Source organism: Sceloporus occidentalis, unplaced genomic scaffold, assembly GCF_023333645.1.
Source record: "Sceloporus occidentalis isolate IW3139 unplaced genomic scaffold, rSceOcc1.0.p SCAF_202, whole genome shotgun sequence".
In the NCBI taxonomy this organism is placed as follows: domain Eukaryota; kingdom Metazoa; phylum Chordata; class Lepidosauria; order Squamata; family Phrynosomatidae; genus Sceloporus; species Sceloporus occidentalis.
In genome coordinates, this window is record NW_028317182.1 from 666,643 (window position 1) to 678,736 (window position 12,094).

A 12,094-nucleotide genomic window follows, 5' to 3' on the forward strand; every position below is an offset into this window, starting at 1 on the left:
AAACAACTGGAAGGCAGACCCCAAGAACAACATTGGGAAATAGGTGCAAGCCTTGCCTTGGGAAAGTGTAAAGACTGGGCTCCAGTCAATGGAGGTCTTCTTCAGGCAGAAAAGGGAGGTTTATGCAAATGCAGAGTGACATCACTGCTACGGAAGGCTCTCTTGACCAATCAGAGAGCAAGATGAAGGTCCTTCTGGAAGCTTCCGTGAGAAGGAGATATAAGGCCTGAGAGACCAAGAGACAGTTGGGGGAATTGTGTCGGTTGGAGATCGAGAGAGAGAGTTAAAGAGCGGATCTTGGAAGTTAGTCTCAGAATTGGACGCTTAGGTTTATTTATTACTTTAATAGCTTGTATGAATTGAATATTATATACTTACAAATATTGTACCTGCAAGACTCTTATTATCTTATATGACTTATATTTTAGTTATATTTTGTTATTTGTAATAAACATCTCCTTGGAGAATGTACTACTCAGGCAGACCCAGCCATTTTGTGTTCTGGCGGCCATTTTGTGCTGCTTGTGACTGTGGGGAATAATGTTCCGGAACCTTCTCTGAGGCCTCAGTTGAACAGAGGCTTCTTTTTCTCTCCTGAGGCTCCAGAGTCAGAAGGAGGCCAGGCTCCTTGGGCCAAAAGGGAGGAAGTCTGTCTCTTTGTGCCTCTGGCCCTCCATTTTGGGGCGAAGGAAGGAAGGAAGGAAGGAAGGAAGGAAGGAAGGGACCTGTGGGGGTCTGAGGAAGGGGAAACAGGGACTCAGGGCCAGTGGGGAGGCTGTCCATTGGGGGCTGGGAGAGAGAGGTGGGGAAAGAGACCCTCCCTTTTGGCCCTAGCTGGGGAGGGTCCTTCCGTCCTTGCCTCCCCCTTTGGGAAAGGAGATCCCCTCAGCCCCCTGGACTCACTCCTGCCACTCATTCCTAGAATGGCTGGGACTCAGAGGAGTTTCCTAGGCATTGTCCCCTTCTGCCCTCCATGGCCATTGGCACTGACCTTTTCCCATTGCCTTCCCTCCCTCAGTCCTTGGACCTCCTCCTCCTTCGCACTCAGAGCAACCCTTCTCTACGGCTGAGGAGACGGCCTCTGACCCAGGGAAGCTCCGGCCATAAAGGACTGAAGGAGAGCCCTTTCTGGGGCCGCAGGAATCAGGGTCTTTGTGTTGAAGGTAGGTGTTTATTCCTGGAGCTGAAAGAGGACCTTTCTTTAAATCTTTCAGTCCAGGATTGTGAGGAAGGGTTGCCGCTGAGAGACTGATCCCATGATTTGCTGGCTTAAATGTTAGAAAATGACACGTGTGTGACCACAAGACCAGCTGTGAGCTAAGTATTGTAAACAGTCAAATTCCAGTGGCAGTTAACAGTTGACACTTGCATTATGGAATGTTGATGCTGCCAGTCCTTCTGAGAGAGAGTGTCAATTAAGACAGTTGGTGTTAGAGTAACCGCCTCTCTGTTTTGTTGTTATTGTTGATTGGTTGACAAAGTAACTTATTTATTAAAGCCCTCGTGTAGGGTGAAAGCTTGAAGTGCTATTGTTCTTATTTCTCAAGCTGGGAGCTCAAGGCCGTTTGCAGTGGTGAAGAAATATTTTCCTTGAATAACTTTGCAGACATCTCTTCAGATTCCCTCTCCCTGGCGTCCTGTTGATGTGGTTCAACTTTTTCAGGTGGTCATGGTGGACAGAGCGCATCTTTCCACGCCCCAACAATAAAGCCCCAAATTCAGTCTCTGGCAGCATTGTCTTCCCAGAAGGTGGAAGTGAGATTTCCAGACCCCAGACACACAGTGCGCCAGTGAGTCCTTTGTGTGGGGATTTTGTGTGTACATGCTGTTTACTAGAGCTTTGTAAGTTTCTAGTTTCACTGGGTTTATAAAATGAATTTACATATCCCCAAAATGAGTATAGAAATAGAAAGAAATAGATTAAATGGACCGATCACAGCAGCAGAAATCATTGAAGTAATAAGAAAAAGTTTAAAAAAGGGAAAACACGAGGACTGATGGCTTCACCGTCAGTTATTATAAAGTATTTGAGGATCAATTGTTAACACCACTCAAATTAAAATTAAATGCCATCAAAGAAAACCATTATCCTGAAACATGGAAACAATATAATATAACTTTGCTGTTAAAAGAAGATAGAGATGCAACTGAGGTAAAGAGCTATAATTTCTTTATTAAATATGGATTATAAATTATTTTCTATGATTTTTGCCGATAGACTCAAAAAATTTCTTAAAGACTGGATTCAAAAGGACCAATTGGGATTTCTCCCTCACAGACAACTCAGTGATAACATACAAAGCATCTTAAATATAATTCAATATTTTGAAAGGCACAACAAAAAACAACTTGCACTTCTCTTTGTTGATTTAGAAAAGGCCTTCAATAACATAGGATGGGATATGTTATTTGCAACACTTGAAAAATCGAAATAGGAGCTTCTTTTTTAAGATGGATAAAGGCAATGTATAAAGATCAAAGAGCCAAACTAATTGTTAACTATAAAGTAACAGAGGAATTTAAGATTTCTAAAGGTAAATGGCAAGCTTTCCCACTTTCACCCTTTTTGTTCATTCTGATCCTTGAAGCACTGAATAATAGGATAAGATTAGAAAATAAGATCAATGGGATAAAAATTAAAAACAACTGAGTTTAAAATGAGCGTCTTCTCAGATGACATTTGTATTCCCTGGAGAACCCAGAAAAGAGCACAAGACAAATGATGGATGTAATAGTGGGTTTCAAATACGTTTCAGGACTAAAAGTAAACAGAGACAAAATAACATTAAAAACAAAAAATATGAGGAAAAGGAAGAACAAATGCAGGAAGAAATTAGTGGATTTAAAGTGAGAAAGAAAGTTACATATTTAGGAATAAATGTAACAAATAAAAACTCATATCCATTTTACATTAACTATGAGACACATGGAAGGAAATCAGAAAAGACCTAGAAAAATGGGGGAAATTACACTTATCGCTATTAGGAACAATATCACTGATCCAAATGAGTTTCCTTCGTGAAATACTATTTCTGTTTCAAGCGATACCCATCATCCAGAATGAAAGACCATTGAATCTATGGCAAAAGGAAATCTCAACATTTATTTGGAATAAAAAAAGAGCCAGGATAAAAACGAAAATACTTTGTGATGACAAAAGTAGAAGAGGACTTTATTATGCTGCTTGTTGTTTAGTTTGGACTAGAGAATGGTTTATGTCAGAGAATGAACAGTTGTCCGGAGGGTGAACATTTAAGATTTGAGTGGCATGGATTCATAATTTACGGTAAAGAGAAAGTTCATAAAGAAAGCATAAATAATTTCGTAAGAAAAGCTCTAATGAAGATCTGGGGGAAAACAAGTGAAGAATATGTCCAAAAATACGTTTATGGTGTTTGCCGCATGAGGCTCTTTTTGGGAGGAAAAGTATCCAGAAAACTAAATGGTTGAAATACAAGGATGTCCTGAAAGAATCGCAAGGAAAACTAGAGATCAAAACACAAGAAGAACATAGATTGTCACTGGTATCTTTATCATCAAATGAGGGAGAGGTTTAAAATAGATGTGAAATTAGGAGGAATACAAAATGAAACATGGGAATTGTGGAAGCCATGCTCCATGGTCATTCCATGCCTGATGAGAGTGTTGGGTGCCAGGCATTGGAGAAGCCTCCAGCTGTGTTTCTCTAGCCAGAAGCAAAGTGAAGGCATTCTCCTCTGAGGGCCACTGGGGAGGTCAGGAGGTTTCAGCAGATGATGTGCTCATTTCACATCTGGCTACAGGGACATAGCCAGGGTCCTCTCCAATTCCCCATCCCCTGACCCCCCTCCACTCTCACAAGGCATGGAGTGTCAGGACCATGGTCAACAGGTCTGAGGAAATGACATGCATGCGGCCACTAGGTGGAGCTGTTGTGGAAGTCATTGACAGCTCTAGTGGCAGTTAGATGTGTCAGCATTTAAACAGTGCATCACTGGAATGTTGATGCAACTGTCAACTGTCATTCTCAACTGTCACTGAGGAAGAGTCAGACAGTGTGTGCCTCAGAGTGGGTTGTTACTGGTGTGGATGGTGGAGGGTGTCGATGTATATAGTGTTGTACACAGTGGAACTTCTTATATGAATAAGAGCCTCATCTGAGAGAAGATTACATTGTCTTTCTGCTCATTGAGAAAGCGACAGGTGTTTCTTCAGCTCACAAGCTACTGACTGCAGTCAAGGTGGAGAATCTGTCACCATACGTTAACATGTTGCCTCACGTGCTGCATAACATAGCGACATGAAAAGCATTTTAACATGGAGTATCTGTTGTGTAGGGGAGTTGAAGTTAATCTATGCTAGGTCCAGGGGGCTTTGTTTGGTGAAGAGGGAGGAAGGAGATACCCACCTCTGCATTGGATCAAAGGAGGCATATGTCACCTGTGTATCTCACTAGCAGCATGCTGTTCTCTATGTCTTTGAGTGACGCAGGATTTCTTGACAAACCAAGCCTAACTCTAGTCTCTTTTCTCAGAAACTTCATCTTGGCCTCCTTGTACACAGCTAAGGGGCATATTTTGCTGGAAGAGACCCAAGTGCAGGGCCACCATGACCCCCCCTTCCCACCTAATGGCCAACACAGAGGCCAAGCGGAGGGAGTTGGGCTCCAAGAGAAAGAGGTGGTCCAAGAACAACTCTTTGGTGAGTCGCCATCCTGACTATTAGTTTTATTTGTGTCACTGCTGGGCCAGCTCATGAAAGCAAGTGGAGAACATCTTGTCCCAGTTTGGCAGAGAAAGTCCTGGTTAATCCTCTGTCACCCCACTTTTTCAGTGGCTTTCAAAAATGTCCCGGTTTCTCTCTCCTCCTCTCACTTTCCCCCTTATCCTCAGGTCTCTTGGGTTGCTGAAAAATGACTTCTAAGGGGTTTGCACCCCATCAACTCAAAAGGGGGGAGAGGAGAGGAGATAAGTAGCAAGGGTCTTCCTTTTTGGCTCAGGAGGTGGAGGCAAAAGCAAACTACTGTGCCCTTCCTAGTTTGTGTGATCTTCCTCATAAACAACTTTGGCCATCCTCACCACCTTCTGCTTCTGCTTGTCCACATGTGCCTTGCTTTTCCTGTCTGTGAAATGTTGGGGATATGGGGGACCATATCTGGATCTAAATTGGGGGTGGGCCCAGTGGCCCTGAAATCCAGAGTCCTCCCCAGAACTGTTTTTTAAAAATGAAATTTGCCTCTGAAATTTGGGAAGAAATGGCTTAATGCACCTTAATTCTTTTGTGGCTAAATGTACTATATGTGTTGGAATAGTCAGTATCCTAATCCATCCTCAGTATCCCAGCCATGGCCTAAATTATATTGTTTATTATATTGAAAGGATGCAAACCAAATTGATCTCAAAGGCAGTAGATTTTTTTCTTGTTGACAGAATTTAAAGTTTATTTCCTGGACAGAATTCTGAAGTGATGAAATGATATTTGGTTGCACCATGTGCTTTCCTCCCCTTTTGTTTAGTCACTCTCTGGATGAGGGCTATTTTCTATTTCAGGTGACCTTTGCAGATGTGGCAGTATATTTCTCCAAAGACGAATGGAATCTGTTGACGAAGAAACAGAAACTTTTGTACAATTATGTTATGATGGACAATTATGAGAATGTGGCTTCTGTAGGTAAGGAACCTGAATCCATTGCTCTTTCTATAAAGACTGAGGGCCTTTTCATACTATATTATCATGTCGCTATGGTTCCACTAGAATTATAGAGTCATAGAGTTGGAATAGACCACAAGGGCCACCCAGTTCAATCCCCTTCTGCCATGCAGGAACACACATTCAAATCACCCCCAAGAGATGACCATCCAGCCTCTTTTTAAAGCCCCCTAAAGAAGAGGACTCCGCCAAACTCTAAAGGAGTATATTCCACTGTCAAAGAGCTCTTACTGTCACAAAGTTCCTTTTAATGTTTAGGTAGAACCTCTTTCCCTGTGGCTTGCATCCGTTGTGGTGTCTCCTTTTCTCTGTAGCAGAAAAAAGCAAGCCTTCTCCTTGCGCAAAATGACACCCTTTCAAATACTTAAAAATGGATATCATAGCCACTCTTTATCTTCTTTTCTCCAGGCTAAACATAACCAGCTCTCTAAGCTACTCCTCATAGAACTTGATGGTTTCCAGACCCTTCACCACTTTGGTTGCCCTCGTTTGGACATGCTCCAATTTGTCAACATCCTTTTTGAATTGTGGGGCCCAGAAATGGACACAGTATTATTCCAAGGGAGGCCTGACCAAAGCAGAATAGAATGGCACTATTACTTCTCTTGATCTAGAAACTATTCTTGTATAGATGTAGTCAGGAATCACATGGGCCTTTGTAGCTGCCGCATCACACTGTTGGCCCATGTTCAACTTGTGGTCTACTAGGAGTCCTAGATCCCTGTCAAGCCTAGTTTAATTGTGATAGCAACATCCTGTAAAATATTTGAATGTGTAGTTCAGTGAGGCACTATTGCTCTCCAGTTTCTAAGGATTCTAAATACTCCATCCTAAACTGCCTATTCTAGGATTTTGTGGAAAGAAGTCATTGAGATTAATGCTTTTCACACCCAAATGGTACTCAGAACACCCATGAGCAAGTTTACTACCTTTTTTGGTGCCTCTTCCATCCTTTTAAAGCTCTGGAGAGTCTTCTTGGGGGAAAGACCTCTCTTGGACCTGCAGTGGCTCAGGGAGGGCCCAACAGTGGTAAAATGGCCTCCACTTCCCCAAAGGGATGCTGTGGGATGCTGAGGGGCAAAATATTATTTCATTCCGCCCCCCCCCCCCCCCCAGCAATACAATGTGGGGTTGCCACTGAGATCTCCTCCAAACCCCATCAGTAGTCCATGCCTGTCTTATAAATGTTTTAAGGCTGTTTTAAGGCTGCTCCCTGGTGCTTGACCCTCACCAAAATTGAAGTCCAGGTCCCAGCTCCTTTGCTCTGCCTTTGCCAATGAATTATTTGTATATTGATTATCCCGCCTTTCTCAACAAATGGGCAGCAAAGTGTCCCTTTTATGCATCACACTCTGTGGGTATATGTCGGTGATAAAGAGACGGACGGAAAGTGAAAAAGTGAAAGGCAGGGAAGAGATGCTGAAAATGAGATGCTGATGAGCAAGAAAGGTTAGAGAGCAGAGGGAGAAAGTGAAGGGGATCAGGCCTCTGGGAGCCAGGAGGGGAAGGCAGGAGCCAAGCCAGGATCGCCTAGCTCTGTGCGGAGAGGAAGGGACCCCTGGGAAGGGCCAGGAGAGGGGCCTTGGGGATTGGGAGGCAGTTCTGACAGATTTTCAGAACTGGTTTCAGTGAACCAATGAGAACCAGATCAGGTCCTTGTTTTCAGACATATTAAGTGGTTTTATTTAGCAATTATGAGTAATATTTAGGAAGGAAGGAAAGGAGGACACAATTAGAGAAAAAGCACTTTTATTTTCCATCCTGAGCTTGCTTAGCTGCATTTTTGGTTCCAGAGGCCCTTTGTTACCCAAAATGCTGGAGTCTGGGGAGGACACTTGCAAGTGCTATGCTTGGGGGGGGGGGGGTTGGTACTTAGCTCAAAGAAGAGACATAATTTTGTTCAGGCAACAGTGACCTCGGAGGTCAGCCCAACTATACCAGGCATGCAATCTCACATAACTCCAGAGGCATTTCAATTGGGTTTTTATGTTTTATTTAGGGAAAAAGCAAAATACACGCTTGCACGCGCGCGCGCACACACACACACACACACACACACAAGCATTCGTACATACACACAAGAGGTAGGTAACAAAGATGGGATTGGTGAATAATGTAAAGCTATATTAATGGTAATACATTTCCTAGAATGTTCTTGATTCCAATTGCTGAGGGTCCTGCAAGGGAACGGAAAGTGGGTTTGTTGAGTATATTGAGGAGCTTAGCCATGTAACTCAACAGAGTGTTTCTCTGCAATGGGAATGACGCCAAAGAACAGTAAATATCGGGGCGGACATTTATACTGAAATTGTTGCTTACGGACAGAGACTGAGGGTTCAAAATGGTTTAAATTGCTTTAGTATGTTTCCTGGGTGGGGAAAAAATTGTCTGAATCCAAATTAAATGCAATGGATGCTTGATGCAAATACCTCAGACAAAAGGGATTAGCACACTGGCTCTCAGGTCCTTCTTGGTTCTGAATTCCAGTCCTGTTCATAAGCCAATGTACAGTGCGATCTGGAAACAACACTTCCAGGTGCAGCTCAACAATAACATAGCAGAGTATGGAAACAGATATCCAGATATAGGTTTTGGCAATGCACTGATTACTGTCCACACTTAAAAGTATCTTACAAACACAGTTGATTTCACCCAAGTCCTTCGAGGTTCTCTATCCTGAGTTGCAAAATAATACAAATCTTTGCAAGCTCTCTGACTTCCATCAACTTCACCATCTCTTGTACACACAACTCCAATCCAGTACACAGCAATCCGCATGTGAGCTGTATACTGTATTGGTTGTGATTCATCTGCTGGTGCCAAACAGCATGAAGTGACCTCTGCAGTTAGATTGCATCATGCCTTGGGCTCTGACTCAGTACTCTATGGCAGTCTCACAGGAAATGATGCCACTTGTCAATCAAAATATTTTAAATCATGTTTAATGGAATATTTTTTCAACAGCCCTTTGACTATCTGCTTCGACTGATTCCCTTAAGGCAGTTCTACTACAATCTCTTCTTTGCTCCTGTCAGTAGGGATACAATTGTTCCATGGATTTCGGGACATCTGCAATAGTGTCATGCTCAGGTCACTCTCAGCAACTTTATTAATTTAATATCAAATAGGGAGGGTTCAACAAGGGCTAAAAATTGGGGTAACACCCTCCTCTCTTAATTCTGATATTCATTCTTGACTGTGATTGTCCTTCTTTACAGAAGAACTTGTGAGTCATGAGAGAGTCCACACAAGAAAGAAGTCACATAAATGCCAGCATTGTGGAAAAAATGTTGCTTGCAAGTCAGTCTTAGTCATACATCAAAGAGTCCACACAGGAGAGAAGCCATACAAATGCCAGCATTGTGCGAAATGTTTTTCTTCAAAGTCAGAGCTAGTGAGACATCAGAGAGTCCACACAGGAGAGAAGCCATACAAATGCCAGCATTGTGGGAAATGTTTCTCTCAGAAGTCAGACCTAGTGACACATCAGAGAGTCCACACAGGAGAGAAGCCACACAAATGCCAGCATTGTGGGAAATGTTTTTCATCAAAGTCAAACCTAGTGATACATCAGAGAATCCACCGAGGAGCGAAGCCATACAAATGCCAGCATTGTGGGAAATGTTTTTCTGAGAAGTCACACCTAGTGAGACATCAGAGAGTCCACACAGGAGAGAAGCCATACAAATGCCAGCATTGTAGGAAATGTTTTTCTTTGAAGGCAATCTTAGTGAGACATCAGAGAGTCCACACAGGAGAGAAGCCATACAAATGCCAGCATTGTGGGAAATGTTTTTCTTTGAAGGCAATCTTAGTGAGACATCAGAGAGTCCACACAGGAGAGAAGCCATACAAATGCCAGCATTGTGGAAAATGTTTTTCTTCAAAGTCACACCTAGTGAGACATCAGAGAGTCCACACAGGAGAGAAGCCACTCAAATCTCAGCAGTAAACTAACATTGTTTTTGTCAATAAGAAATACAAAAAGTATATTTTCAATCCAATGGTGAAAAGAAAAGGCCCTTCTGATTTTGTGTGTTACGTTTGTCTGTCTATATGTCTCTTTCTGTTTTAAAGTTATAGTTTGTTAAGTTTAATTGCTATTATTATAGATAATTGCTTCAGGTTATAAACTTGGCTGGGGATTATGGGTCATGGTATAGGTCAGCTAGATGAGGGGTGCTGGGATTTTTTACAACTGGCTAGAATAGTTATGGGAATGATAGCTTTTGGAAAGTGTGGGATGTTGTCTGAAGAAAGGTGTGGGCAGGTATTAACAGAAAGGGGTCTAGTTTCTGGGAATGGCAAAGGGGGCCTTGTTCCCTTTGGGGCATAGACTGTGCGACTGTGGAGGTGGGGGCTAGGATTGGAAGAGGGTGGGGTTTTAGGTGTTGGAGTTTCAATGTATTCTTTGTCTTGGGGAGGACAGTTTTGGTTTAAACACTGAATTTCTGATTATGTGTTCTCAATAAATTTATTTGTTGTTTCAATGTGTTGGACTCTTTGATGCACAGAAGTTCTGAATTTGCACAAAATACACTTTATTCTCTCATCATCTCCCTCCCTCCCTTCCTCCTCATTTGGGGGGAGATAAGGGATCGCAAGCCCCCCTCTTTGGTCTTCCAATGGGGGCACCCTCTTCATCTCTGGGAAGAGGGGAGGCTCCCAGTCAAAAGACTTGTGACAAATAAAAAGCATCAGATAGCATAGGCTTCAATAGCATTGGAAACAACAGCATTCTGGGGGGAAGTGGTTTTCCCTGGGGAAGGGGGCTCCATCTCTGGGGGAGAGAAGAGCCCAGATTTAGGCCAAAGCCAAGAGCTGGCAGAAGGAGGGAGCTCAAAGCCCTTTCTGGGGAGAGGGATACCCCCCTGGCAACTAGGCTTAGAGGCCCACAGGATCTGAATTAGCCCCCACACACACACACACACACATCCTTTCCTTACCCTTCACAACAACCTTGCAAAGATCCCAGTGATCCTCCTCTGGGAACATGCAGAAAGGACATGGAAGCCATTGTTAGTTCTTTGCCTGAAAGCCCCCTTCCTTGAAGGGATGGAGGTTAAAGGAAGGAAAGAAGGAAAGTGCCAAGGGAAGACATGGCATAAAGGGGGGTGCTGAAAGACAGGGGGCATTTGGATAGGAATCCCTCAGCAGCCATTTTGGGAAAGAGGGCTCTGCCTCTGGACAGAGAGACGGAGAATGTGCTCATTTGGGGAAATGTTAGGGTCCCTCTATTGGGCCACATTCTCCTCTGCCCTGGAGCCTTCTTTTGAAGCCCCATAGACAGGGAAGATCTAGACCATGCCCTCCCCAGGAAAGGAAGCCCCCTCCCTTTGCAGGCCCCATAGACGGAGGGAAGATAAGAAGATGATAAAGAGGGGAAACCCCCTGGAGTGGATGGATCTACAGCTAGATATTATTAAATATTTCAAGGGGAACTAGTGGATCCACTATATAAATGGTTTAATCCTATTAATGCAGAGGGGATTCCAGACTCATGGGAGCTAGCGAGTATCACTTTAATTCCTAAAGAAGGAAAGGACAGCTTGTTAATGACTAATTATAGACCAATAAGTTCGCTGAACTCTGATTAGAAGATATTCACACAAATACTTGCCAGCAGACTGAAGGGAATTTTGCATTCGACAATTGTGAAGGAGCAAAACGGACTTTTACTGGGCAGACAGATTAGGATCAATATCAGAACGATTATAAATTGTCTTGAATTTTACCAGGTCAATAATGAGAAAAAATGTGCCCTAATTGCTATTGACATGGAGAAAGCCTCCGACAGCGTGAAATGGGATTTTTTGATAGAAGTGGTAAAAAGTATGGAAATAGGAGACAATAAGGCAAATATATAATCGGCAAAGAGCTTAATTATCAACGAAGAAAGTTCCCAAGAATGTATGATCAATAAGGGCACAAGGCAAGGATGCCTGATATCACCGCTCTTATTCTTAGAAGTGATAGAAATCTTGATTTCCTCTGTTAAAGGTAATCCAAATATAAAAGGGATTAACAGGAAAGGAAATGAAACCAAGGTAAGAGCGTTTGCGGATGACGTGGTAACAGTTTTGGAGGACCCAAATCGGGGCAGAGAACCGCTGCTACAGGAGCTAAACAAATTGGGCAAATTCACAGGACTGAAAATCAATAAAGACAAGACAGTGTTGATAACTAAAAATATGACTGGAGAAGAGGTAGAGGAATGAAAGAGGAAACCGGGCTTCCAAGTAGGAAAGAAACTGAGGTGCTTAGGAATTTGGATTTCTAAAGACAATAATTATTTAGGGGTATGGAAAGACATAAGAGAAAATTTAAGGAGATGGAGCTGGTTAAATCTTTCACTACTACTACTAATAATAATAATTTGTTTTATTTATATACCGCTATTCCAAAG

The 12,094-nt window shown here is 42.8% G+C and overlaps 1 protein-coding gene and 1 long non-coding RNA gene across 2 annotated transcripts in view; one reads left to right on the top strand and one right to left on the bottom strand.

Moving 5' to 3' along the window:
• Nucleotides 1-12,094, bottom strand: part of LOC149278062 (uncharacterized) — a 498,960-nt gene that overhangs the window by 315,916 nt on the left and 170,950 nt on the right. The gene's annotated exons all lie outside the window — the stretch shown is intronic.
• LOC149278071 (uncharacterized) lies at nt 1,145-4,649 on the top strand. Its single transcript, XR_016278794.1, has 3 exons — nt 1,145-1,163; nt 1,664-1,790; nt 4,514-4,649. It is a non-coding gene; the product is annotated as an uncharacterized LOC149278071 (long non-coding RNA).